Genomic DNA, 27,386 nt, shown 5'->3' on the forward strand with positions numbered 1-27,386 from the left:
GGGTGAAGAGTGGAGCGAAGGCGGCGTTCCGCCGAGATAAGGCATCTAACGGGCTGATCTCTCTTGCCCCGAGGTGTCTCTTCCAAGTAGTGCGTTTTGGGCGCGCGGACCTGTTGCTGTGCGCTTTTACCCTAGAAAAGCTGCTCCATAAACAGAGTTGTATCCAGAAGATTGATATCTTCTTCTTCTTTCTTGTCAGAGTATCATATTGAGTAAGTGAGAGTGGGATTTGCGTCCCTCGTAATTCTGTGTAACTTCAAAGTCCTCAGTAAGCTTTCCAGGTAGACTTAAGCGTAGATGGCTCGGCTAACTTGAAACTCGTTACAGAAGATTAGCGAAAACGATGCACGGTTACGACCTGCTCAACTCACCTGGTGCTGCTGAAGTCCCAGGGAAATGGGACTGACTGCTCAAGGAGCTAACTAAATTAGTTTCATGCGCAAGTGAGTTGCGTGAAGCAGTCCGAGCACGGACTGTGTTCTGGCACGGGTCTGCGTACAGATCTGCGTGTAAAGTAACAGGTTATTTACTGGCCTCATCTTTTGGCCGAATTCAAGAGAAATATCTGAAAAGCTTGAGAGAAAAACAAATCCCCCTGTGTCTAGTACTTGCTACAGAAAAAGTGTACAGAGCGATAGATTGGTTCTAGGTATTGACTCGAGATACTGCAGAAGTACGTTGTTGTGGATTAATACTGTTTATTAGGGGAGAGTGGTTTTCGGCTTAAATGAAAAAGCGTGTACCCTCCAAAAGCTCATAATGAATCAAACATACATCTTTCAGGGAATTCTCTTTTGATATTGCCCCATAGGGGTTAGATGTTGTTAGAAACAAAAAGCTTTCTAGATTAAACCAGCCTTATTGCTCAGTCTTAAGGTAAGGACTGGTTTCTGCTCTCTCTCTCTCCCCACCCTGCCTTCCCCCCCCCCCCCCCCTTTTTTTTTTTTTGCATATTCTGGAGTGTTCAGCATGAAAACTCTTGCTTTGAATGTTCTGACCCCTAATAAACCAACGAAACTATTTTAATCACCTCAAGATGAGGAAATAATTTTATCTCAAAAAAGTTTGGTGAAACTAAATCAGCATTTGACAGTCATTCAGTAGCTTAAATGCTTTGCCCAGTTGTTCCAAGCTTGTTCCTAGTTCTGGTTGCACGCAGCTTTTTGTTAGTGGCTTCTGAAGCTAAACATGAGAAGCGTCCTGTTTTCCTCTCCCTTCCTCCGAAACGCAAGGTGTGGAGACCCCGGTCTGGTGGGATGTGGGGTGGGCACTGAGGCGAACCAGGACCGGTTAATGAGGAACTTTGCAGTGCGTGCTGACAGCAGTGATGGACCTGACATTGCCTTAGGGCTTGGTTTCAGACTCCTTTTCTAAAATCCCCTGAGTCAGGCGGAGAAATCCAAATTCGGTGAAGTCCCTAATCGAGTGCGCTCTGTGGAACCCAGTGCAGCTGATAAATATTTCAAGAAGCTGAAAGTTAGTGATACATTTTAAATGCATTGCTAAGCTGAGAGACTTCATGGTCCTTTGCATGCACATTTGCATTATTCATTTGTGCTTTGCAGGTAGATAATGGGCCAAATTTATCTTTAGTATTACTCCACCAATTTCTGAGTAACTGTACTAATTCAACCGTATGTATATCTTGATTTTTTTTGTAAGTTCAAGGCAAAGTTGGAATTACTTCAGTGATTTTTATTATACAGGTGGAAGTTGTTTATGTAGAAACTAATAACGTATCAGTAACTTAGGCATTCCTTCATTAAAATAGTCATAAGCAGAAGGTATAATTTCTTTTTTTCCATAAAAAGAAGAAGGGAAAAAAAAAAACAAACAAAGTCATGTTCAGTCTTCTAGTTGCTGCTTTAGGCTTTTATTTGCTGGACCCAAAGATAACTGACAGAGATGTGACAAAACTGCTGTGTGCCTGTAGGAAAAAATCATCCTAATAACCTACTAAATAGAAGGTCTTGACATGCTTTTTTTGTAGTGATACTTTTTTTACAGTAGAGACTTTTTCCTTATTTTACGTAGCTTTTCATACAGTGGGTCCATGATACACTTGCTGCGTTTGTGTGTGTGCATGCATGTATGTAAATATGTGTATAAGCTGAATGCATGTCAGTATCTTAAATATATTAGGGACTTCTCTCTCTTAGGCAGAAGTAACAGAAAACGGCAAGCCTTGATCTAACACAAGATGTAACATGCCGCTATCGGGTTGGATGTTCGGATGGGGGAGTAAATAGTGCATCTGATGGACACTGCTAGCCCTACATTTAAATCTGGTATATGAAATTGGTCATTCTTTTATTGGGGTTTTCTTGATTTTTTAAAAAACTTTTTTTTTTTAATTAGAGATCAGTGCTGTAGGAAATAATTGGGAACATTTTAATGAGAAACTTCAAATTTGAGATCCAAAGAGGTCCTTTCAGAAGAGTGCTAGCAGCAGTTCACGCTGTTACGAATAGTTTCCTCCAGAGGTCTCGACCTCTGGCGTGAAGCTCTCAATGTGGCCATTCCATTAATTTGCCTTTGAAAAAGCTTGCCTGATACTTAGGGCGGGCACCTCATTTTCTCAGCCTTGAACATGTGCCCTGTGTGGCTGCAGAGCTGTGAATCTGTCTCAGTCCATGTCAAATGCTACCGAACTAGGTTTTTTCAGGATCTGGAAGAAAAAGCCCTGGGAAACACAGCTGGCTGCCAGTCAGGGTAGGGCTCTCCCTGCACGCCCTGCGCCTCACCCTCTAGTTACGGTGCGTGACCGTGCTGCTCGGCTCAGGGCCTTGGTTGTACAGCAGAGGAGTGGAGCGGGACAGATCAAAACTTGGGAGTGGATAGGAAAAAAACATAAAGTACAGTTAGTATAGTGCCTGAAAATTATTAATGTTGTGTAAAACTTGTGCTTTGACCAATGCTAAAAGTTTTTCTTCTCGGTGGATTGAAATATCCTGAAGCTGAACAACTTCCACAGCTGTAGAAGTTGTTGGAGAAGCTAACAGTTTGGATGCTTCTCCCTGCTGGGCTAAGAAAGGCTGTAAGAGAATGAAATGAGCGTTCAATGACAGCCTCTGCTGAAACTTCAGGCAGTGAAACAGATAATATTTGAAACTGTGAGATATAACATTAGGTCCTTTGATGATCAGCTGGCACTCAGGAAGATGTCACTGTGTGTTGTCTTGCTGTGGCCTTCATTTTGCTGATAGTGATGAATAGTGATGATAGTGATGAATTGATTTTTCTCTTCATTAAAAGAAGGCTTGCATTGTTTAAATAGTATCATCAGTGAGTGTGTGTGGCGTGTGCTAAGATAATTTGATCATGTAATAAAGATTTATATTGACTATAACCATTCTCCTAGGGTTGTACAAGTGTTGTCTAAGGATATTTGTGGTGGAGTGGTAGCAAATAGTTCATTTGGGAACTGAAGGCAGATGTCTTTGCTTTCTAGTACATAGTTTGCTTTCTAGCTGTATACTGTGGTGAGAGAAAAGTAGGCTGCTTTTCCAGCCCGCAATGTGGCCCAGCAAACTGCACAGGAAACAAAAGCATCCTCATTCCAGCCTTGGTTGTGCAGGTGCTCATCTCTTACTTGTGAAACCACTGCATCTTCATGTGTTTCAGTTTCCTTGTGGTATTTCTAAGGTAAAACATGGTTGAGTTAGCCTCTGTCTATTGCTCCCCTCACTCTTGTTTTTGAGTGAATTTATTGGTAAAGTTTCAACATTAATAGGCAGTTCCATCTTGATTTCTTACCTCAGCTGACCTGGTTCAGTGCTGAGTTCACTTTTCAATGTGTACAACTTCAACTTTTCTCAAGTTTTCTCAAGTTTCAGAGTTTACAAGTGTGCTGAAGGGATATGCCAAAATCTAACACGTTCTCTTGCATAGATATGAAAATTCATCCATCATCAATAATATCAGGGCTACTTTTGGCTAAAATGTAGATAGCAACATAAAAGTGAAGAGTCTGTGTTACATACGTTTTTGTTTTGTTTTGTTTTTTACTGTTATTTTAGTGGCCCATCTTTAGATGGGCCAATATTTTATCACTGGGCCCAGTGATAGCATGAACCTTGTAATGTTTTTCTTTTGGACTGTTAAAGCTGTTTGTTCTCACATGTTGGTCAATAAGCAATGAAACTTATAACTTGGAAAACTTCAAATTCTTCTGCAAGAGATGATAAATTGTCAATTAGTACAGAAAAATAAAAAGATCTGCTAGCAGAGATTTAAAAAAATTGCCTAAGTTTTTTCTTCTGTCCTTCAAGGTTGAAGTGTTATGCATCAGCACTGCTCTGGTTTCAGAGCAGCTTTCCTTTGGCTCCACAGCTGACTCATCTGGTTTGGATGCGCTAAAAAATTCAGTGGCCAAATTTCAGATGGAGTGTTGAGCATACAAATGGCTCAGTGTGAGTTTTTTGTGAGGAGCAAGTTCTCCTCGTGCTCGGGCTGTGCTCCTTGTCTCCAGCTCTCACTGCCCAGTGACTTTTTTTTTGTCTCTCCCTAATTCTAGAAGCCATTATCTGTGCACAGCCAAATACTCCTAGGCTATGACAGTTTTTAGAAAACTTCCCACCTAACTGGTGCTCAGACTTACCCTGTGAGTCCTTCAGAAAAGCTTCTGTCAGTTTAGTCCCTGCCATTAGCCTGGGAGGGAACCGTCCCTTGGTTCTCATGTGAAATTCAGTGCCATCAAGCAGGAAACCTGTGGCTGCTGGGTTAAAGAATATATTTTTGATTTGTTTCCGGTGCTTTCCCTTTCCTAACCAAATCAGTGACTTGCAATAAAAGCCAGAACAAGTTCTCAGATGGTTTTAAAAAAAGATAATGAGATCTATTGAAGTTAGTGCAGCTTAACTGACCTAGAGAAGGTAGGTCTGTGCTGGGTTGCTGTATGGTATACTTCCAGCTGTGGAAGAGACTTAACTGAGCTTTCAGGAGTCATAGGTGGTCTTGTGTAACGTTGTTTCAGCAAATGCACAACTGCTTTAAGTGACTTTGGGCATACTGAATGAAATCACATATTGGCATAACCTGTGGAGGAGGAAACATCACCTGCTTTATCTACATAAATTGCTTGAAGCTGTTCACCTAGTAAGATGTGGTTAAAAGAACAAAAAACATATTTTGTACATAAACTGTGAAAAACATTTTAACTAACTCTTCAGTATCCTTATCAAGTTTTGTTTCCTTCTAAACAGTCATGAGGTTAGATGTCACAGTAGAAAAGCATGGGCTCAATGTTTATTACGCTTCAAAGACTGACTTATTTTAATTCTTACAAAGCACAGATACCTAAAAAATCATTCCCAATAAGTGATATGGTGGTGCTAGGATTAGATTAATAGTTTGTTGGTTTTTTTCTTCCAAATGATTAATTGAACAAGCATATAGAAAATAATTTAGAGCAGTTTTATTCTAACTATTCGCATACTCATATGTAGTATAAAACATGTATTGAGTAGGTGTTGCATTAACCATATTTCCTTCTTCTGACTCAGTTTACTTTAAGCCTGGATTCTCTGGTGCAGTAATGCTAGTAATTTTCATCAGAAGTAATACAGCTTCTGTAAGAGATGCTGTGCATTCACAATCAAAACATGAAATGTAGTGAAATTGTAGTTATAGGGGTAGGAAATTATTTTCAGTAACATAATGGAGTATATAGATTTTTCATTCATTTTTGTCATAGGGCTTCAACTCTGGATGTTTCTCACATCCATTTTTAGAGCAGATCAGAATGCACCTCCAGTATCTCATTACCACAGATAGCTGCATTTACTGATGTGCAGACAATCCGTGTTTTATTGTGGTGTTGGTTGTGTTTGTGTTTTTTTGTTTGTTTGTTTTTTTTTAAGACCATTGTTCTAATATTATTTCCAAGGTGAAATAGCTATTATTTTGTTAGCTTTTCAGCTATTATTTTGCTATTGCTCTAGGTACCCTATGCAATTTATTCTAATAAATATTTAAATAAGGAAAACTTTCTCTTTTAAAGTGTACCCATAACAGGGCTTTTCAAATGCCACTGTCCCTCTTAAATAAAGTTCTGCAGTTGTTTAAAAGCACATGCATATTTATATGCTGTGCAGATTTACCTAAATATAAACAATATCAAAATGAGCTCTGCATTTAAATAAGAATTTTATCTGGAGCATGTATGTAATGCTGTGTTCATTCCACAAGTTGCCTTTGAAGAATAACATTTCACAAAACACTGTTCCTAACAGTTTTGTTCACAGTACCTTTTACTTTGACAGTGTGTTATGTTCACAGTGCTTAACGGTAATTTAAAATTACGTCATTAATTTAATGTTAAATTATCATATGAACCTGTGTAGTGTGTAATAAATATTGTAGGAGCCGAATGTCATATATTGTCACTAAGTTCTGGTATGTTTAGGACTTTAACTCAGGCATGCTTTCCTTTGTTCTGAGGAGCTCAGTGCTCACTTCCAGCTGGCTGACTAGGCCAGAAGTTAACTTGCTTTGTAGTCATAGCTCTGTACTGGACCTGAAGATAAGTCTAGACTTCGGGGAGGGAAAAGGAGGATAAACAATATGCAGATCCTTTAAAAGGTTCTCAGGGTCTGTTTTTTGTTCAGACTTCTAGCTCAGAGATCAATCCTTCCAACTCCAAGGGAAAAGCTGCTGCTCTTTAACAGCATGCTAACAGGAGATTGATGGTTGGAAGGAAGGAAGCAAGCAGCAAGACTTACAGATCCATCATCATGTGTTGAGTGAGACCCAAAGCACCTTTCCAGTGTTCTTGTATGCATTTGGATATTAGGTTCCACTAAAGTAGGATGGATCAAGAGATTGGGAAGGAGTTCTTCTGTGCACTCAAAGAGTACACTATCCAGAGGACTACCTGAAAACATTACCTGAAAGTTACAGGATTTCATTTCATGGATAAGCTGTTACAGCACCTTCCCCAGACTTGCATGTTTAGGACATCTTTGTTAGCCTGTTGTGTCAGGATCTTAACATTTAGTCAGTTTCCCCATGTGTGGGTGATGACTTGCATACAAACAACAGCACTGCTTCAGAGCCCATGCACTATGTTTGTGAATTTCTCCATTTGTAGAAAATGTCACCTGTACTGGTATTCCGGAAACACCAATAGACCACTGAGTATGCGATTATATATTTATACCCTTGGCATCAGAAATGACGTGATACATCTCAGCCTTTGAGGTGCAGTGGGAATCATGCTTGGTGATATTTGAGAGAAACAAACAGGCGGGATAATTTTGGCTACGGCTTCAGTTTGTCATCTACTTTCCTGCAGGTGCATGCTCTTAAGACATGAGTGCTAATGTTCCACAGGATAAGATGCTCACTGCTGGAATTAGTAGCCAAATCCCATATGCTTTGGACTGCGAACTATTGTTGTTGTATGTAAACAAGAAAGTCATCAAACAGCCACGTGCTTGTAGGTGGTGATTACCATCCAGCCCATGTTTAGGTTCAGAAATACCGCACTGACAAGGAGACAGTCGCTTGTAATCACAACAGGTGACAGCAAGTAAGGCATATGTGTCCAATACACCATATGAGCACTAACCTATCATCAGGGCAGCTATCATAATTATATTGGGGTTGTTTTAGGTGTTCTCATATTTGAAGTATTTCCATGGTTGATGAGACCACCGAGGAAGTCTTGAGCAGCTGGAAGGGTGTCTCTTCTTCCAGAGTGCATGGTGGTCTTACTTGTACTGGATCTCCTGACTGTTAGAGTTGTCTTCTCTGGCTTATACAACTTTCAGAAACAGCGTTTTCTTTGACATTACTGTCACTTTTTTTTTCTTTTTTTTTTAAACTAGGAATAAAGCATGTCGCATTAGGAGTAACCAACTGTGTAAGTGATTCTGGCAGTGCTGCATCACTTCCTTTCCTCTGTTAGGCTTTTACTCATGTTCGCTCCTGTCATCCTACCTTGTTATGAATGAGGCTTGCTAAGTTCCCGAAGGCTGCTCTGGCTTAGGGCTGTCCTTCTCTTACCTGATGTTATGTATTGAAGCATATGGTATGTTTTTCAATGGGAATTGCATGAGTTCATCTAAAAGCAGAAGTTGTTTTTTTATCTGAATTCTGTGTTCTTTTTTAGTTGTTGACATGCTTAGAAATTGCACATATGGCTATAGTAAATTTGCTCCTAGGGATAAGCGAAGACTCGTTTGCTCATAAACAGAAATGCAAATGCAAATATTACCTGCTTTTTTTTTTTTTTGAGCGCAGCTTTATTTTGTCTGTAAATACATACAGATTAAAGTGTTTCTTGTAGAGTATATTTTTGAATTTGCAAACCTTTTTTTCAAAGAAATTGAGATTTTTAAAACAAAAATTAATTCAGATATTGATTCCAACTATTAGTTACTGGATTGCTAGAAATAAATTCAATATTTTGAATGCTCAAAATCTACGATATTGTTAGACTGCCAATATCCCTTTATTCCATTTCTTTCCTGTAGCATGTTCAGAACTTGGGGCTACTGCATTGCTTCAGCTTGGAAAGTCTGGCAGCAGTGATTATTACTGTTTCCTATTCTTTTAGTTTTCGGCATCAGCATTATACTGCCCCAGAATGGAAATGAGCATGGATAAATGTAGAGGCAAGGTGTCCAGACACTCGTTTCTGAAAATAACCTCCTTTTGTTAGTAAGTAGTACAACAGGGATGGCTGTGGCCTGCATGCAAGATAAGGCAGCCAAACAAATAGCCTGGTTGGATATGACCTCCGAATAGACTCTGGATATATGTTTGGACAAACTCTGAATGGATTTGTTTTTAAATCTTTTGTCCTGCCAGGGACTCCTGTCCTTACTTTTACGTTTGTATGACAGGAAACACATTGGTCTGAGTTCTAATTAATACTGGCTGTTGAAAAACAGAAATGCTATCCATAAAATCAGTGCAACTTGTATTGGGACACAGGCATGTTCCCCAAGCTGTTGCACAACCTGCTTGTGTAACTTTCCTTCCTTTAAACTTTTATTTTTAATGTTTCTGGAAAGCTTAACCAAATGGCTTTGTTTTTTATTAGTTTGAAGAAATCAGCTGCAATTTTGAGATGGCACAGGGACTTCATGTTTTCTCATTGATTTTTTTTCTAAATGACAGAGTAAGTTTATTTAAGAAAAAGTGCTGTTCCCTTTAAAAATTAATACATCTCAGAAGGCAATTTGGAAAAAATGAAATCTGTAGTCTGTGAAGGGAATGAAAGTGCTTCTGCATCTGCTGTGATCTTTACAGGAACTTTCGGGCACTAGGTTGACCTCCTTTCCAATGGGAGCTCAGTCGCTATTGATGGTCAGCACCACCCCTACTGTTTCCAGATGCCTTTCTGTCATGACATAAAAATACTGCTACGTGTTAGGGAATTACTGTTCATTACATATTTTTGTTATCATCTCATGCTGGTCCCTGAGGAAATTCTGAAGCACGCCCGAGTGGGAACATATAGCTGTGAAGAGCACTGACTTTTACTCTTTATTTATATATATTTTTTGTGAAGTTGAAAATTGATTTCAAAAGATCAGTTTGGCCTAGTTTACTAAAACATCTGCTGAATTCATGAACAGCTTGTCTGAGCTCAACAGCAGGAGAAGCTGTAGTCGATCAGTTCTGCCCTCTTCAGCAGGTGTAATTTCAGTTGATGGAAATTGCAATACATGGTTTCAGGGGACGTGTGGATAATGTGTCCAGATGACAGCAGCATCAACAGAGTACAGAAAAAAAACATGGGCAGATGTTTGGGATATTCTGTCTACATGGATACATGTGCTTAAATTCACTCTAATGGAGTTTATCTACTGTCACGTTGTGGTTCGCTCTGTTACGGAGAAGGATTTTATGGCAGGCTGCTAATCTTACAAAACAGTCCACCTCTAGCAGCAGCCATGTAGTGAGTGTACTGTCTCAGTTGCAGATTTTTTAAAGTTTTATTATTATTTTGGCTTTCTTAATTTTATCTTTCTTCCCAAACTTATTTAAGCATTAGGCTTGCTTTATGGTTTTGGTATCTAGAAGGCTATTGTTGTGGTGAGAAAATGAGGCTGGACACTTTGTACCTTTACAGAGAGAGAGAGAAGATAAATTACTCACTTTTCGAACCTCATCCTTGGGGGGGAAAAGAAAAGCCTGAAAGCCTTTAGGTTTATTTAACTGAATTATTTTTGCCTTTGTTCGGTTTTCTATTGTGTGTGTGAACCAGAAATGTAGTCAATTCTGAAATGAACAAAATAAAACTTTGGCCAAACCCAATCGGTACAATATTAGAATACTTAATTATTTTTCATAAATTCCTTAGATCATTAAGTTATTAATCATTGTTCTTCAGGCCTGTTTAAGTATAAATAAAACTGGTGGTGAATCTAGCTGTACTGCAATCAAAAGGTCCTGTTGTCAGTCTGCAGGTATGAGTAGGTTATCGTGTGTCTTCCAGGCCCTTCTCTCTCCATTCCCACTACCAGAACTATTAAAATTATAAGTCATTGTGGCTTGCAAATTTAAATGCAGGTTTTTTTGTAAGGTTAATTCAAAATTGTATCAAACTGTATTTTTTTTTAAAGCTGATGTGAGCATTTAAAGGGGTTTTTATCTGTTGTTCCTTTAATGCAGCATGAAATTAACATCTGAATCACACAGCAAAACTTCAGTAAATAAGATTCAGTATTTATTAGGAGACCTCGTTATTGTACATACACAGTAATATTTTTAAAGTGTTTTTTTCTTCTTTCTAAACTGTTCAAAACGTCTCCTGCTGGTTTTCGACAAAAGCATTTTGTGTTCATGTTTGTAATTAGATCATTTACATATGGTGGTTGTCATTTAAAAATTGGCACTTTGAGTAGTTACAGTGTCTTGGTATCTGATTATCTAAAGCTTTCCCAACTCTAAATAATTGAATTTATATTTCAGGACACATAGTTCTTGTCCTTCTAACCCAGTGCTACTTCTCCCATGACTGCTTCTCAAGTTTCTTTCACTGTATGTAATTTTGTAGTCCCCATCATATTGGGAGTCAAATTATGGAGTGTTTTTCTAGGTAAAATGTTGTGAATTATCTTGACTTAAGTCCTGTATTCAGAGCAATGGATACTCAATTGCTACAGAGATTCTTGCCATCCTCTTTTCCTGAGAAACATAGTGATGAGAATGGTAGAAAATGTGCCCAGAGTAGTAACGTACATAAAACTGCTTGTAAACTCAATAGCAGGTAAACTAAAGCATGTTTTCCTGGATTGAGAGATGCTCTGCAAGTTCAGCAAATGAAATTAAAACTCTGTTTAAAAATAAATAACTGGTACCCACTTCAACAGCCTCCAGGAGGCTTCTTCCCCAGGTTCTGATAATAATGAGGTTGCCAAACTCCATAATAGAAATAGGGTTAGTTTTTCGTAGTTCCTCTTGGATGTAGAGACTGCCTTTTATGCTTCTGGGATGAGTGATTCTGAGGGCTCTGTACTACTTCCCTGTGTTGAGCACGAACTGGAAGGAGAGAGGAGCTGTTCTACTGTATGGGGATATGAAGCTGCTTAAAGGGAGGGGATCTGATTTATAAGAGTCAGATTTTTCAAAATCCTTGAAGTAGTGTTACACTTGTGGAGGGTTTTGCTCCTAGGGGGGAAAAAAAAAAGATAAAGTAGCTGGAGACACTTTATTTTCCAATGTAGCTGTCAAATGCATCCTGAAACACTGTTGCAAAGGGGTATCTGCCCACTTTTTTGAATGTATTCAAGGGAGGGAAGGCTGTATTGCTTTCTCCCTTTCTCTCTCTTTCTGACATTGCTGTGCAATGGACATGAGCCAGAGAAGTGTCTCTCTCAGTCAATGCAGCCTCTTGTTTGAGGAAATGAAGTAGAGTGGAGTAAGTACAGTCAGTGCATCCCATTAAATTATTTCTTTCATTCTAATGCCAGTGACTTTGCTTTTGGAAACCATATAGACTTTGCCAGCCATGTAATAAGAAAAATCAGTCTTTACTGAATAAAAATCAAGCTTAGGAGTGGGAAACCAACACAATAATAATAATACAAGTTTTGGTAGAGATGAAATTTGGCTTAAAACTGTGACTTCAGTGCACTAAATATTTAGGCTTCCTTTTTATGCCAAAGACTAAATCACTTCATAAATTCCCAGCACTTGCTAAGTAATCAGTCTGATTTCACATTTTCCTCCTCAAGTGGTTGCATAATCAGAAATATGCAAGGAATAGACAACAGAGCAGACCCAGAAAATTAAGCAGTCTTTCTTCTATTCTTATAGTTTAGCATTGCAAATGTCACTAGTACTTGTGTATTCTGGACTGCAGAGACTCCTCTGGAAAGGCTAGTCAACGTTTTCTGCTCCTGAGATGATATTTCCCTTAGTAACCTTGGTAGGTCTTGTTGCAAACAGGGTTGCACCATTTAATCCCAGGCACCAGGACATGCTGGTGGCTAACCAGTTGGAAAGCAGCTTTGCAGAAAAGGACCAGAAGGTCCTGGTGGGTGCCAGGTTGAACAGGAGCCAGCAGTGTGCCCTTGCAACAAGAGGCCGGTGGCCTCCAGGGCTGCATTAGGGGGAGTGTTGCCAGCAGGCCGAGGGAGGTGATTCGTCCCTTCTGCTGCAGCTGTGTTGGGGCCACAGGGCTCCCTCTGAACATCAGAACGCATTTCTGTCCTTTGCGGGTGACTGGCATAGGTTGTTCAGACAGGTGATGGAGTCTACCTCCACCTTGGAGGTCTTCAGAAGCCATCTTGGTGTGGTCCTGGGCTGCCTGCTGTAGGTGGCCCTCTCTGGGCATGGGACTTGGACCAGATGACCATCAGAGGTCCCTTCCAACCTCAACCCTTCTGCGATGCTGCAGAGATATCTATCGTGCGTGATTAGGGCCTAGTGTGGTGCTGAGATACACTGCCTTGTGGTGTGCGAGCAGGTGGCTTGACTGGTGTTTGCAACTGGCCAGAGTAATCTCGTGTCCTCGATAGGCTGTGCAAGCGTACTTTGCCATTCCAGGTTGACAGCTTAAGCTAGCCAAGATCATTCAGAAATGTCAAGCTTCATCTGTACGCGTGAAATAAGAGCGAGGTCCCAGGCGCGGCCTCGGTTCGTGGCAGGAGCGGTTTTCCTCGCGCTGCCATGGAGACGGTGCCTGCGGTCGCGGCAGAGGGAGCGTGTGGCATTCAGGCGCTGCCAGGTCTAGGGAGCAGGGAGCGTGCGTTTCGCTGAGCCCCCGTTCCCACCGCAGTCAGGGGAGGCAGATTTAAGATGGGAGGTGACGGAGAGAAGAGAAACCATAGCTTGGAAACTGTGGCTGGAAATCAGTTCTTATACCCCCACACCCCTTCCTTCCATTGTATTAGCTTGAGGTGCTGAGGTTAAAATTCAGTGTGGTCTGGCTTGTTTCGTTGTTTTTTGTTGTTGTTGTTTTGTTTTGTTTTCTACTTTGCCTTTCTTCAGCAACTCTGATACCAAAAACCAGTCTGTTCTGAAAAGGGAGCATGAATTCCTATCTTCTTGCTCTGTACTCATGGCCTGGGGCTGTAATGATATGCATTATATGTGCCTGGTCTTGCACAGAATAGTTGGAGATAACGACGTTGACAGAATAAGGCTTCTACATTCATCATGCAGGGTTAGATCCAGTTTTGATTGTTGTCTTTGCTGTAATAATGAGTTAAATTTCAGGTGACTTCAACAGCAATGTCAATGAAATACCCTGATTGCAGTTATGGAACAAGTTGATTCATTGATTTGAATTCTTTTCTTCCTATTTTGATGATCAATACCAATGATTCCTATGGCGCTCTTGTTTTGTAATTGTACTGTAGCTATAAATCTGGTACCTCTGCTGTAACGAACATCCCTGTAGAGATGCTTCTGTCCATTTTCATCTACTGATGTTTCAGTGGCTGATGACTAGTGTTAGAACCAAGAGTCTGTAATCACTGTTGTTGTGAATGCAGCTTCATTATTTTAGTGACGACTGATACTTCTGGAAGTGTCATTTTTGTCTGATCTCCCAGAATCATAGCCACAGATCCACTACAGTGCATCAAATTCATGTGTTCCATTTTCCATGGAATGAATACTGCAAGGCTTTTGTTTGGCTGTTCATTAAAAATATTTTGTGTTATACTGGAGGAATGGTCCAGATTCTGAGTCCGGATGTTTTGTGGATGAATATGTATATATGTGTGTATATATATATATTTATGTGATTGATTATGTTTTCTGGTTTCTGTTTTGTGGCAATAAATGTATGTTTCACTAATGAGAACAGCTGTCCATGGTCAGACAATTTGACTTTGCCAATGACCATATGCGTATGCGGAAGGAAGAGTAAGAAGATGGAAAGAATACATGATACTGCAATGTAATAATAAAAACCTGCCTGTTTTCATATTTCGACAACCCAGTAAATTCATTGTGTGTTTAGTAAACATCAATAAACATGTCTTTTAGGTAAAGAACCAGCTTCTTTCACCTGTTTCCAAGTCTGCCTCTTATTCATTTGATATGCCCTACTTTCTGGTTTGGAAGAGCTAATGAACATGCCATATAGGGTTTTGTAGACGTCGGTCATATCCTCCCTAAGCTGTTTCTTTTCCAGATGGAAGCACCACATCTCTGTTTTTCCTGGCAGAAAATCCATTTCATACCTTTAATCATCATTGCAGCCCTTCTCTCTATCTTTTCAGTTCTGCCACGTCATTTCTGACATGAAAAGAGCAGAACTTCAGAGCTTTCTAGATTCTAGCACGCTTGTTCAGTGGCATAACATTCTGGTAGTAAAGCTGGTGATCAAATGGTGGTGACATGACGCTGCTGACCATAGGGCTGTTCCTACAATGACGGAGGCATTGACCCAGCCAGAGCTCCTGAGGGGGGGGGGATGCAGACGCTTGGATAAGTGACAGCAGGGAGCGCCTGCTGCTCTTCACTGGGCTGGGGTCAGGACAGGGGCTTCGCCTCTGGGGCACGTGCCCTGATGGACCTTGGAGCTGGCAGGCATAGGAACTGCAGGCAGTGCAGGTAAGTTATGTTTCAGTAGGGTGACTGAGCAGGAAATAAAGAAGACTTCAGCAGCAACGTACCAGGGGCAGTATCTGAGGCCTCTGTGCAGAAAGCAGAAGATCAGAAGCAAACTTAAATACGGAAAGAATAGCAGAACAAGGCACCCTGGAAGCTTGAGACCTGTGGCAGCAAGACAGCAGCTCCCCTCTCATTTAAAAAAAAATCAGCCGAAGAACAGATGCAGAGTTTTGGCAATAGAATGGAAGGATGAATACATTCCTCTGGAAGGGACAATAGTGAGTATCATCAGCAGGAGAGTCCTTTTTGTGGGAAACTGGTGTGCATCTGGTGACTTGACACACAGTCACGGGATGTCGGCTGCTTCCATCAAGAATCCTAACAAGACTCATCAAGCCCAAAGACTTAATGCCCTTGCATGTGGGCACCAGTAATATTGTGAAGTGTGACCTGGAAAAAGTTAAGCAAGATTGCAGAGACCTTGAGGTTGAAGTCAAGGAGACAGGTTCTCGGATTTTTGTACTCAGTTTTGCCAGGGAAGGGTGCAGGCAGAAGTGGGCTTATCATTTAGGTCAACATCTACCTGTGTGGCTGGTGTCATTGACAGTATTTCAGCTTCCATAATCAAGTGACACTCTCCTAAGATTGTGAGCTACGGTGGGGAGAAGAGATCCACTTATCAAACAGGTGCAAGGACATCTTTTCCAATTCTCTCTAACAATGAATTGGACTTGAAGCTAGGGTTAAAGAACTGGAGACAAGCAAGGCCAGAGGGGACAATATGAAAGCACGTATGGAGCAGAGTGAGAGGGGAGGCTACGACACTCTCCTTGGAGGCAAGGAGCAGATGGGACATCATCTCAAGTGCCTGTGCACCAGTCTTCACACTCTGGAGAACAAAACAGAAGAAATGGAGTTCCTTGTAGGGTCAGAGTTACAATGTCATTGGAATTACAGGAACACAGTGGGAAAGTTTAAGTGTCTGGAGTCCTGATTTTCTTCTACAGCTGCTTCTTGAAGCACAAGAGCAGGTCTAACCTCTTATGAAGGAAAAGGAGCAAGCATAAAAAGAAATTAGCTGGAAAAAAGTGAGCTACAGAGAGCTCAAATGGAGAAAGAAGCACTAGAGCAGTGCAAAATGGAGCAGACTCCCAAAAAGAGGAATATAGAAATACTGCTTCGATGTGCAGAGGTGCAATTAGGAAGGCAAAAGCTCAGCTGAAGCTCAAATTGGCAAGAGATAACAAGAATAGTGTACAAGTTCCCGCAGGTATGTTAGTTGGAAGCAGATGTACAAGAAAGATGTGGGCCTGATGATGAATAGGGCCAGCAGGTTGGTTAAAAATGGCACAGACACGGCTGAGGTACTTGGCCTTCTTTACAAGTAATGCCAGGCCCCAAAACTCAGTTAAGAAGCAATGACAAATAGCCATACAGAGACAGTAGAGAAGGGTCAAGTGAGGAACCATCTGTACAAACCAGACAAGTACAACTTTGTGGGACATGGGAAGATGTATCTGAGGGTGCTGAGATAGTTGGCTGATATCATCACAAAAGCAATCCTTAACATCTTTGAAGGATCATGGAATTCAGGGGAAATCCCATATATATGGAAAACAAAAAAATATTATACCTCTCTACAAAAAGGCCAGAGAGGAAGATCCAGGAAACCACAGACCTAGTCAGCATTATGTTTCTAGGTAAAATAATGCAACTCATGGAAGCCATATCGAGGCAGTTGAAGGGCCTGTGAAGAGCATGTGAAGTTAAGATTGTTTTTGCTCCTTGAGGATCACCTTCTGTAACTTCATCTCCCATTTTGTATCCTGTATTTTCAGACTGTGAAAAGATCCTTCTAAAACTTTATGTAATCAACCTTACTGTCATACGTGCTTCTGTATCATTGGCAAACATGGTCCCCTCTTGTTCCCTCCTTGTTTCACGTCAGTTGTATGTGTATTAATCAATGTTGAAAGAGAACTTCATTGGTGGACACATTCATCTGTGAGAGTTTACCCTTTATTACTGCCCTTCATCTCCTGCTTAAGAAAGTACTTTGCCATACAGAAGCCATTTGGATAAGTAGTTCATGTTTATTACGGTGTCTGCTAATTCTGTTCCATGCAACAGGCCCTACTTATTTGCCTGGTACAAATCAAATCTTCCCGGAAACTGGCACCAAATTCAGTGTCTTTCAGTTCTCAGGTACTGCCTCAGTTTTAAGCGATGCAAGTTTTTAGTTCTTTCAGAACTCCTGAGGAAATAAACTGGAAGATCAGATGGTACTGTTTATTTTGTCACTGTGTTTCATGAACCTATTCTGAAGTCACTTCAATTTCTGACAGATTCTGTCATAAGGCTCCCTCAGTGAGTTCTTACCATGGGAATTTCCCATGAATTAGCACAAACGTTTCTGAAGGAATCACTTAGTTTCTCTTCAGTGAACCCTTTTGTATCCTGATCACCCAGTGGCCCTACAGAGTCCCCAGGCAGCTTTTTGCTCCTGATGCATTTGAAGGAGGATTTGCTGTTAGCTTTGATGCCTTTGGATATTTGCCACTCAAAACCATATTGTACTGTCTTGTGGTTTTATGTTTAATCTGTCAGTATTTATAGTCACTTAGGAAGAATATGATTTCAGCTTTCAGAAGGAGACTTTTTGTTTCCATTGACTTCCTTTGCCTTCCCGTTTCACTGTGCTAACTTCTTTTTGTTCTGTCTTAAGCTTTTCTTGACTCCTATGTTGGCCTTGCATGTGCTTCCAATATGGTGTTGTTAAGGATACCGTATCATGCTGCCTGTGAGGACTTAACTCTTAGCTAATGCTTGATTTTGTTGCTGTTATGTGTTTTCTCTCTTTATGTGCCTTATAACTGGTTGATTTTCTGGCTTTGGTGGGGAAGTTAGATCTGATCACACAATGATCACTGTTAAAGAACAACTCAGCTGCAAGGTTTCAAACCATCTTTTGTGCACTGAGACTGGCAAGAATTTGGTCTTTTCTTGTGGGCATCCTGAGCACTCCCTATGCTGGGATCCAAAATTCCGTCTCTGTTCCATGTCTTGCTGTCACCCTTCTGGTGGACTGTACAAACCATAGAGATAGTAGAAGACTCCCAGAACTATTAATTTTGTACCCTCCTTTCCTCTCTAACCTCTTTGAAAATGTCTCTGTGTTACTAGACAGCCAGTACTGCAGATTCCGTACTGTGTTTTTGTAATGTCAACCCATACAAGTTATTTTCATTCAGTTAGATAGAGAAAGACCTTAGAATCAAATTAAATAAATTATCTTTGTCCATACTGCAAGTGTTATCCTGAACTGTGTGTTCCTTACCTTCTTGTTTTCAAACAGGTAATTTTTAGACTGTAATTTCATTATGAAAACCTTTTTACTTTGTTCAAATGATGAGCCTATTCATACCACATTAAGATCATAATGTTACCTTTTTAAAACTAACATTTTCATTACTAATTGCGTTTCTCTTTCATAAGAAACAATATGAATCTGTTGGGAATTACCTTAATGCATGGTATTTCTGCAGGGTAGCCAGAAAAGGAATGAATTGTCTAATTATTGTACTAGTTCTCATCTTTTTATATTTTTAATGGCAGAAGTAATGAAAGAGGAAAAATTCCGAAGCGTATTTTGGACTATCAAATTTAACTGCTACTGCCACAGAATCATCTGTGAGAGAAAATGAGCAAATCTTGAGGGCTGGCAGTCCTTAAGCTCAACTTTTTAGCCAGTGCTGTTTGAAAGACTCTCTCCTTTTTTCTTTACTACTTCAGAGTAGTAGAAATATGTAATTTATTTGACTAATCAATGTACTGTCTGCTAGAATACTAGACTTTTGTTGTTGTTTAAAAACATCATTAAAATCAGTTTCATTATAATTCTCTATTTGTTTGAAAGTCCAGCTACATTTAGTAAGTGTAGCAAACTGAGTCCTGCAAGTATGCAGAAAATCAAGCTTCTGTGTTATTAGCTGGAAGAAAAGAAGAGCAAAATCTTGTAGACATTAGGTTGCATACAGTAAGTTATTCTAAAAAATAACTAGCCTGTTTTGCTTTGTTATATAATTTCTGAATCTCTGACCAACATATTAATAACTAGTTCTTTAATAGCTACTCATGACAATATTCAGATCTACAATCCTGATTAATTCAAACATTCAATGATAATTGCAAATTACGCAGTCTGTTCTTGGATGTACTACACTGACAGTCTATGTATTGATTGAGAAATCAGTCTCGTACAAGACAAGTAAAAACAAGAGAGAAGATTGTTCGCCTGAATAATTTCTCCACTGGAAGCAGGAGAAGAGGAAGCGACCAGACATCTCTAATTCCTTAAGACTATTCTGGACAGGATTTATAATGCTTACTCTTCATCTGCGTGCAATGCCTAGGATGACATGTAACTTCAAAACTCTGGAAAGGAAGACTAGTAAGAGATGTATAAATGGAGAACTGGAGAACCCCATGAGTGAGATGCTGGAGAAGACTTTGAATTTATAAATGTTGATAGAAACATTGCATGCAAAGAGTTGTGTGGCTTTAGTATGCACATATGTGGGTGGGTTTACTGACACCTCTGTAGGTATCACTAGCATCTTGGCATAATGCACAGCAGACCATAGATCAGAGAAGAAAGAAAAGTGGAACCTGAGTGTGTTGTCAGAATCAAAGAGTGTTCTCTCAGTGCTTCGATGTCTACATCATTATTAGAAGTTTCACTTTATGAAACCACATTGTTTCACTTCCTTAGCTTTTTACATCTTTAAACCATACAAGTAATCTTTACATCATCATAAGCATCTTCCAGCTATAACAGGACAACGTTACTCTTTTCAGAACAGAAATACCCTACAGATATGTATCAAAAGATCAAGGTAAAAGGCATCAGTCCACAGTTCTGTCTGATGTACTAGATTTCCTGAACATGCAAAACTGGGCTCCAAAAACTGCCACCATAAAAGGATTTTTTAATACGTTATTATTTTCAACATAGATTTAGTAAATCTTTGACAGCTGAGGAGTAAACCAGGATTACAATTTCAGGCCAATTTAATACTGAAGAGTCAAGATCTGTTACTTAACTCCAGCCCTGTTTCTCTTGCTCTCCTTGGAGAATATCCAGTGTCTCAGAGGTTTTGTTTTGCTACCACCTTGAACTTTACAATTAATAAGCCCTAAAGCAAGTCAAAGTGAGTTAGAAAGTCAATTTATCTTACATCCTCTTTACATTGCTACTCCGAAAGGAGTAGTAGCCAACATATGAGATAAGAAAGCTCTTAGTAGTTCTAATCCTGTCCTAACACTCCAAGGCTTTTGCTTACATTTTGTTACTTTGGGGACTGAAGTAGTTTGCCTGAGAGGAAGTGGAATACCACAGCAATCATGGTGCATGATAAACCATTGTGCGTGTTGGCAAGGGATGCAAAAACTAGTGAGAAGGAAAAAAAAACAAACGAGAGAGCTAAAAGATGGCAGCTGAATACAAAACAGGAGGAAAAATGGAATTAAAAAGGACTGGGTAATTGTAACAAAAACAAAAAAGAAAAAAAAAAGATAATTTGAATAACTTTGGTGATTGTGCTGGAGAAGAAATAATGTAATTTTGCTAGGAACAGAAGTCCAGGCAATTGGGCAGTATGCCTTCAGAGAGCAAGGCTTGCCTGTAACTCAAAGAGGAACCAGGGCAGTGTGCCTGGAGAGCTGAAACATGCAACTGAATGTAATTGTGACATCATTTGTATCAGAATCCTAAAAATAGAAAATAAAATGGGGTCTGATTTCTGTAAAAGTTTTTAAAGGCATGAAAGGGATTTCTCTGAAGTAATCTTCAGTGAAAAGGAAGAAATTGTGTATATTTAAACATGATCATCTAAAATCGTTCTTGACTTCATAAATAATCCATACGAAAACCAGCCTAAATTGGGAATTGCCATGCTAGTCTCCTGTAGATAAGCATGTGATTGTAAAAGCTCTCGCGTAGGTGAGTGCACGAACTAGAGAAATGCAGATTCTGGCTGATAAAATGCTAGCACTTGTGTTAACTCAAATGTATCTTTATGTAAGCAAGATGATGATCAGAGTTTGGTAGTCACCGATCTGTTCTGGGCAGATCTCTTCTTCTAATCCATAATACAGATTGGCACATGTCTTCGAACAATAATTCCCAGAATTTGTCAGTTCTAGAATCCTGGGAAGTCTCGGTTAAAAGAGACCATTGGAGGTCTACGCCAAGCAGGACTGGCTTCAGTGTTGGATCAGATGTGCAGTTCAAAATCTACAAGAATGGAAATTTAAAGATTCCACAACTTGTCTAGGCAACCTCTTCCAGGGCTTAACCACCCGTGATGGTTTTTTGTCTTTTTGTTTTGCAAATTCTGACTGCATATAAGGCATTATTGCAACTTGTCACTGCTGTCTTTTATCTATTCGTTTGCTGTGTACCTCTGACTAGAGTCTGGTGCTGTCTTCCCTATTGTCCCCTATTAAGTAGTAAAAGTCTGTAGTTAGATCCTCAGAGACCTTTTCTTCCCCAGCCTAAATCAATAAATAAATAAATCATTCAGCTTCTCCTTGTTTAATATGTTCAATCCTCTAACCGTCTTGGTGACCCTCTGAAGTTTTGTCTTTAAAATCTTGTGTTTCTTGTTCTTTTGGCCCCAAACCAGGGACTATACTCAAGATGCAGCTTCATGAGTACCAAACAGAGAGGGATAATTACTTCCCTATCCTGCTGCCAGTTCTCTTGGTAGCACAGCAAAGTATATTGTTGGCCATCATCACCACAGGAATGCATTGCTGACTTGCAACTTCTTGTCCACTAGACTTCCACATCCTTTTTGTGTAGATGCTGTCCTGATTACATGGGATTAGTCCAACCTTCATGCAGGACTTCTCATTTTTCTCTTCGGAATTTCATGATGTTCAGGACTTTCCATTTTTTCTTTCTTGAACTTCATGATGTTCCTGTTGGTCTATTTCTGCAGCTTCTCAAGGTTTGTCTGAATGGCAGTCCTGCCCTTCAGTGTATGAATTGCTTCCTCCAAATTGATGTCACCTGGAAACTTGAAGTTTCATACAGGTACATTCATAGCTATTAGCAAGACTTTTTTTTTTTTTTTTTTTTAAATTTTGACTTTTTATGCCTCTGTTAAGATCCTGCGAAGTGTTTACTACGGAGTTTTTGGAATTTTCCACCACTCTGTTCATCTAATTGCCTTGTTCTGGGCAGTTACCCACACCCTAATTTTATTAAATGGAGAAGAATGAAATGCTTCAGTGGAAAAGAATAAGAACAGTACAAGTGAAAACACAGTCTAGTAACAGAGAAAGTAGAGAAGCTAGAATGACTGAATGGTACATTCTAAAGCCCAATTTTGAAGCTTCTGAACAACATTCAGTGTCAGATCGATAGGGGCATTGCCAGTGATGTTTTTAATCTTTCGTGAAACCATCAAGATTTTCTGTTTTCCTTCTAGATGTAGGGTGGGTTGTCAGGTCTCGTTCATGTCTGAATGCTGTTCCAGGACTTCCAACAAGTTAAACTTTTCTAGATTTTGCTGTTTTCCACAGGAAGTAGGTACCTTGCATACAGCTTCTCATGTGTTTCCAGTATGATATGTTAGGAAGGGCTTGTTGCCACCACAATGCTAAGTAATGGCTTAATTGGGAGTTTATAGATGTGCAGTGTATGGAAGTATGCATGATACCATAGGATGTGCATAGCAATATACACAGAGTGCTTGTGACATTGAGGTACAACTTTTCTTGTTAAATATATTAAGACAAAGTAGAGAGTGTTGTATATTTCCACATCCTATGTACCTTAGGAAGTTCTGTGTTTCCTAAGGTATTTCTATAAGAGACTTCAGTCCACAAGAGCATTTCTTTTGTGTAGCTGTAACCAAGCTTTCTCTATTCATCTCACCTGGGATTCCCAACCTTTCCTCAGTATTGTTATTTGTCTGTATTTGAAGATTTAAATGACTGTCAGTGCACCAATGTGGTTTTATGTAGCATGTTTACTGTCAAAAGTGAGACATTTTTTCTCTTTTAATGTTATGAAACCAAGATTCTTAGGAATTCAATAAATTCATAAGGCTGGTCAGCCTAAATTTAGATTCAATTATGTTTAAATTAATTTTTTTCAGCTGTTTTTTTTTTACCATCTCTGCTAATTTTTTTGTGCCTTTTGTTCAGCGTCAATACACATCTGTCTGTGAGAGGATTGAAGGATTACTTTTAAGATTGCAAAGGGCAGAGTAAGGCGAGATCAGCTCTAGGTATCAGCCACATTTCTTTGAAGCTGTTTTACTGCTCCTGACATGCAAATGAGTCAGTACAAGCCACTCAGCAGATACAAATGAGAAACTTTCAGTCAGTCCTGTTCAGTTTTCTAGACCACTGCTAGACAAGTGGTTTGTCTCAAGTCTTATTTACTGCTTGATGCTTTAGTGGCTGTAGAGAGTAGATGGAATAGAAGTCCCATACTGAAAAAGGAAACCTGCTCACTTGCCCTCTATAGACTAAATAATATTTTTTTCCCCAAAAAATGTTGATAGTGGACAACTACAACTTTTAAATACAAATTGTTTCATGCCCTGGCAGATAGGTGCTCTTTTTAGCACTTCAGTACAATTTGGTGAAGTTGTCATGAAGTTCCTCCTTTTCCTTGGCTGCTCTCTTGAGTGATTTCTCTGGATTACTCTCATGATGATGTCTAATCTTTCTGTTGGCTTCACACTCCCACACTTTCTCTGTTGCTAAGGACTGTCAGACTGGTCACTTCAGCTTTGCGTTGTCTTTGCATGTGCACTTTGCATTGGCATCATTGGCCTTTGCAGTCTTATGAGGCTGCATTTGATGTGGCATTACTTAGATCAGTGTTGATGTTGCATTGTAGGTCCCGCAGTTCTTCATTCTGCGATTGTCTTGACAACAGATTTGCATGATCAGCGGGTAGGAATTTGTTTTTAAATTTGATGTTCAGATTAGCTTGATTCCGATGAATAATAGAAGGTTGTGATGATAACACAACATGGCATGAACTGGTGAAAATGATTGTAAACAGAACAAGTAAGACAAATGATGGAGTCAGGTTCAGTGGTTATTTTTATGAAATGTAAGCAAACACTGTTTCTAGTTTCTGTCTTCTTGCACTGTGACAGCTGCTTGAAATCTAAGCATATGGATTTATTCAAATATTAGTCACTCTTAACTGCTTCTCATACAAAGAGGAGGAAGCTTATTAATTTCTTTTTTCTGACAGATTCTTGATAAAAAGGAATAGCAGATTCTCCCTACTATTATCTGAGTCCTTTTCTTCTTTCACTCCTGAGGCAACCCTGTGGACCTACATGTTGGACATCACATGAGGGAATACCTAACACAATTTTTTGTTATATTGAATGTTGAAAATAGGGGGATGGGGATAGTTGTGTGGATCTGCCCCCTCACACATCCTCATTCCCCCCACCTTCATCTCCTTCCTTCCCTTGGTAACTTCTGATGTCACCTGATAGGAGACGATGAAGTAAGAAATAGCAGCCATTGAAGCAAGCTAGTAATGAAGTTACTGGTTACCTGTTCCAGCAACTTTCATGCTCTAGGAACCCAAGGTTATTTTTTTCCATAAGTGATCCAGCACCTCTCTGCTTCCTGTTTAAGAAGGGTTGTACACACAACTGTCCTTTTCCATTCATCTCTGCAGGGCAGGACTTAAATATTATGGACAGTAAAAGCAGAAAACATGGATTTATACATCTCAAGAAGAGAAGTATTCCCTCAATAAGGGACTAATTGTTTGGAGAAAAAGCCTGCCTAAACCTGTAATTTTAGGGAATTTGCTAGAATAGGAATTCGTATAGTGGGACTGAAGGAGATTAGTGGAGGATGAGTCATGAAGTATGCTAGGAAATGAGAGAGAGAGGGAATGCAGAAGAGAAGAGAAAGGAGTGAAAAAGAAAGATAAACGATGGTCATCAAATACAGAAAGGTGTGTTTTGAAGAACAGATTCATGAATAATTTGTCTTCAGAACATTTTTTTTTCTTGTGGCATAAAGGTTTTGGGAAGATACAGAAGTGTCTGGAAAGTAGTCAGTGGAGTGATTAACTGAAGGAATATGAAGCACATAAAATATATGAGAAGATATGCAATGCAGATAGCAGGAAAGAAAAAGATGATGCAGGTGAAAAAAAAAAAAAGTGCCTTCTCTTAGGCCGTGGACAAGAACGTGTCTGGCCTACCTCAGCTGGGACAGGAAATGAAGGTGGATGGCTGAAGCCATAAGCTAAGCTTCAAAGTCTGCATTGGTAGCATTGCCGTGATAGAATAAAGTAACTTAAAAAGGCTGTGGAATAGAACAGCTGTTAAAGCTTTTGTTTTGGAAGTAAACTGTGTTATGTTTGGTTTTGTTTTATTTCATGCTATCAAAAATTCTTAGTGCTTATGTGCTTAGGTATAAGCAAGCTCATGCAGCAAATTCTATAGCACTTTGCTTTTATGTTCTTCAAAACTTCAATAATATTTCTGTTGCAATCCTTTCTGCAGTAAGTGTATTATTTCACTCAAACAAGGCCAGGATTTGAACAACAACTCTTAGAAAGTTGATCTACAGTCTCTTTTCAGACAAGTGATTTTATTAGGTGAGCAAGCAAATGCTCTGTGTGAAGTAGGCGTATCCAAACCAGGTGATTTCTGTTAGGTGATTTTTAATAGTGTTATCTATAAACAACAAAGAAAAAGACATTTTGGAGTACAACAAAAGCACATGCAGAGAATATTAACTACGATTCCTGATGCAGTATTAACATTCAGCGAGGAGTGTTACGTCTTGGTTGCTCTTTACATCAGTCTGACTCTTTTGATGGTGGTGCACCCTTGGTAGTCTTGCTTGGAGTAATGAATGCAGAATTAAGTAGGCTCTGTCAAATAGTTAGTGGCCATTCAGTGTACACCAGCTTTTCCTTGCTGTACATAGTCTGTGTGGTGGTTCCCCCTTACGTTTAGTGCAGGAGAGAAATAATTCCATGGTGGTAACAATAGAAACAAAGGGGGATGGCCCAGCTAAATAAGGCAGAACAGCCACCAGTCCTTTCCTTCTTCCATTTCAGTTACTGTTTCCCTACTGACAGAGACTCACAAATTTTATGCCTCCATATGCTACTGGGTTCTTGGTCAAAGATTTTAGGTAGCAGAGAGGGCAAAGACTTTTTGGATCCTTCCCTCTGCCCCTGCCATTTCTTCCTTTCTCCCACATGCCAAGTTCCTCAGAGGCACTTAGTGGGTCTAAGAGCTGGGCCCAGACCGTTTCCCGTGCACCCTCTCCCATACCTCTACAGCACAGGAAGGCGTCTTTTGAAAGAAAAGGGGGAGAAAGAGAGAATGAATGCATTTGTGTGGACACAAGTATAGTTTAACAAGTGGTTTCACAAAATGCATCTCCTTCAGCCCTCAACAAATGCATAGAGAGGCCAGAGAACTTCTTCCTTTTACGTATGAACATGATTTTATGTAACTATGACCAAAATGAAAGGGCAGCAAAGTCTGGCAAAATTAAAATAAACATAATTCCCTAAAAGTGTTTATATTTTGTATTTGATAAAAGTACTGATACCATATGTGGGAAATACAGCTTTGTAGGGAATAGTGAGGATTTTACTTATTTTTTCTTGTTTTGATTATTTATTTATTTAAGAAAATAGTCTCTTGTGTATAAAAATGTAAATTTGTTAGAAATATAATTATGAGGTCTGTGGATAAACCTTGCCTGGTGGGGCTAGTCTGACTTCCCTGACAGAGTAAAAGAAAATATATTCAATTAGTGGCAGGATTTTAAATACGGCTTTTGCCCAAAACTTTGGGTTTCCCTTCTGCACATCATTAAATGCTGAAATTAAACCATGTTCAGTACATAACAATATACCTTCAGTATAATTTATTTCAGTAGCCTGTACTATGATGACTGATTTTCTTCTTCATTTAGAAAAGCTTTCATCGCCATATGATCATCTGCAGAATTTTACATCTTTTTTTTTTTTAAGTAATAGAAATTGTTTCTTATGACAATATAGTTAGATCACCTTTTCAAAAACATATTTTTATGCTAGTAAGAGATCTATGTGGACTGTGAATGACTTTAACATGGCTTGTAAATTCCATTCCTGATAAACTGTTGATTCTACGACACGTATCATTAAAGTGAATGAAGGAATGAGTAGGTGTTACCTCAAAAACTTGAATTGTGAATGTGTTAAAACAAAAAAGGTTTTCCTGTAAGATACTATACTAGCATTTTTTTTGCACGATTATTGTTATGTACTGAGATATCTTATTAATCTCGAG

The 27,386-nt window shown here is 39.5% G+C and overlaps 1 protein-coding gene across 12 annotated transcripts in view; it reads left to right on the top strand.

Moving 5' to 3' along the window:
* Nucleotides 1–27,386, top strand: part of CTNND2 (catenin delta 2) — a 648,554-nt gene that overhangs the window by 222,815 nt on the left and 398,353 nt on the right. The gene's annotated exons all lie outside the window — the stretch shown is intronic.

Source organism: Anser cygnoides, chromosome 2 (assembly GCF_040182565.1).
Source record: "Anser cygnoides isolate HZ-2024a breed goose chromosome 2, Taihu_goose_T2T_genome, whole genome shotgun sequence".
Classification (NCBI taxonomy): domain Eukaryota; kingdom Metazoa; phylum Chordata; class Aves; order Anseriformes; family Anatidae; genus Anser; species Anser cygnoides.